Source organism: Mercurialis annua, linkage group LG8 (assembly GCF_937616625.2).
Source record: "Mercurialis annua linkage group LG8, ddMerAnnu1.2, whole genome shotgun sequence".
Lineage (NCBI taxonomy): Eukaryota > Viridiplantae > Streptophyta > Magnoliopsida > Malpighiales > Euphorbiaceae > Mercurialis > Mercurialis annua.
Window position 1 is genome coordinate 2,142,835 of NC_065577.1, and position 2,399 is coordinate 2,145,233.

The window sequence follows — 2,399 nt, forward strand, 5'->3', positions numbered from 1 at the left end:
TCTTATTTTTGCTAAAAACACTTATCATGTGCATAATTTTATTTCAGCAAAAAAATTAATGCATACGTGATAAATTTTCACGTAAAAATTGGTCGCCACATGCATCTTTGACTGAAAAACCTTTCGTTGAAATGAAATTAAAATTTAATAGTTAAAATAATATAAATTAAAATTTGATCACCAAAATAAAATAAAACGATTACTTAAATACTCAAAAATTAAATTATCCAAAATCATTTTCACCTATTTTTTTTATGAATAATTCCAAAATGACATTAAATTAACATATTACAACCAAGAAAGCAATCATTAATCATTACTCATAATTATTTATTTTTAAACCAACAATCACTATCTATTTAAACACACACATCTATCAACTCTTGTAACCTTTCAAGATCTTATATTCTTCGTGACAATCTCATTTCCATTTTCTTGTGCAAAAATGAGGAGAATATCAAATAAACAAAGAAAAATCATCTTCAAAATAATTTTAGCACCCATTAGAATTTTTAAAAGAGCAAGGGACTTCTATGTAAAAGGCATGGAAGGTTGCGCCAGAAAGGTTGGCTGGAACGCCGTGGTATTTGGTGGTCCGGTGATGTCTCAACATATGTTCTTGCCGGAGAATTTTGGCCTTAAATCTTCAAAATCAAGCTCAAAAAACAATGAGGGAAATAATAAAGTTTTAAGGGGAAAAAGTGAAAGAAAATCACCAAAAGTGCGTATTATGCAAAGAGATCGTAGGGTTAGAAGGTGTAGTTTCGAAACTATTGATGAAGACATGCCATCTTTCTAAAGAAAGAGGAGAATGGACAAAGGTGAACACATATTATACTTAATCAACTTTCATTTATGAGTGGCATTGTGATTGTATGTTTTGAATTATGAGTTCGATTCCTAATTAAAAATATGTTTAGGAATCATTTGATTTCAGTGTACCGATGTGGATATCAGTTCATAAACAAGAATTAATTTGATTTGTTTTTTTGTTTTTGCTCAATTATTCACTTTTTGATCCAATGATTTACCTAAAAAATCAACTTTTCCTAGCATAATATCGCACAAACAGTCAAGATAGAGTGATTTTTAAAATAAGAAATGTATATATGAAATGCTTGTAATACCCTCAATGAAATTGGTCAGTAAGTAAATGTTATGCGCAATGCGTCAATTTTCAAAATTTATAAATCAAGTCGACACCTTTAAATGATGTAATTTCAGATGTTTTAGAAAGCTAAGAGTGTCTACTATAATTCATATGAAAAACACGTTCTCATTTGAGATCTTTAATAATGACAAATATGTGCATAAAAAGGGATCAATTTGACTTGTTTTTTTTCCGGTTCTTTTGTTCAATTGTTCACTTTTTGATGCGTCGTACATGATTTATTTATAATACCAACCCCTTTCCAAGCATAAAATTGCACAAAAAATCCAGATAGAGTAACTTTTAATTTTGATATGCTCGCTCAAAAACATCAAACTTGACTATGATCACTTCATTTGCGAGAGAGTTGCATTCAGTGATTTCAGGTTCGGTTTATCTTTTTCTAATGAAAAACTATCTGATATTAAGACCGTCACTGTCTTTGAATCAGTTTGAACTACTTCAATAACTCCTTAACTTTACCTCTGCCGCTCTGCGACTGACATTAACTTGCGAGAGTGTGTAAGGGCAATGAATTAGTTACAAACTCGAGTTATATTTACTTAGGGTGTACTTATCATAAATTCACGTAATTATATAAGGCTTAATGCCTTGAAAAATCCCGACTTTTCATCTCTTTTCAATCCTATCCTGACGTTGAAAAATTGTCAATTTTACCCCAGTTTGTATTTTTTCATTTCAATTGTACCCTGAAGCATAAAATTGATCTTTATTTATTTGACAAAACTTCAATAAATTTTTTCTAAAAATGGTCAATTTAATATAAAAAGTTAATCTAATGCAAAAAGGGCCAATTTAAGAGAATTTTTGCCAAATAAAAAACGGTCAATTTTATGCTTTAGGGTACAATTGAAATGAAATAAATGTAAAACAGGATAAAATTGACAGATTTGCAACGTCAGGGTAGGATTGAAAAGGAGATAAAAGATCAGGATTTTTTTAAGACATTAAGCCATTATATAATTACTCATGAAATGCAATTACAAAATATTTTAAACAAATACATGTCTGAACCGAATCCACACCTTTACTGGCTGGCAATATCTTTATTACTCCTCAATTTATTGTGGAAAAAAATTGATACCTCATCTATTGTTTCCATTTTTTTCATTTGTGATTGAATATGTCTTATTTATTTCTCTTTAGCGCTAAATATTAAATAAGGGTGCTTGTGTGCTCTTAATGTAGACCTAGCCATGGACCGGTTCAGCTCGTGAACCAGTCCGGT

At 30.0% G+C, this 2,399-nt stretch overlaps 1 long non-coding RNA gene across 1 annotated transcript; it reads left to right on the top strand.

Annotated features, from left to right (window-relative positions):
- Positions 1-393: 393 nt before the first annotated feature.
- On the top strand, positions 394-1,003 carry LOC126661360 (uncharacterized). Its single transcript, XR_007635644.2, has 2 exons — positions 394-721; positions 757-1,003. It is a non-coding gene; the product is annotated as an uncharacterized LOC126661360 (long non-coding RNA).
- The last annotated feature ends 1,396 nt before the right edge of the window (positions 1,004-2,399 follow it).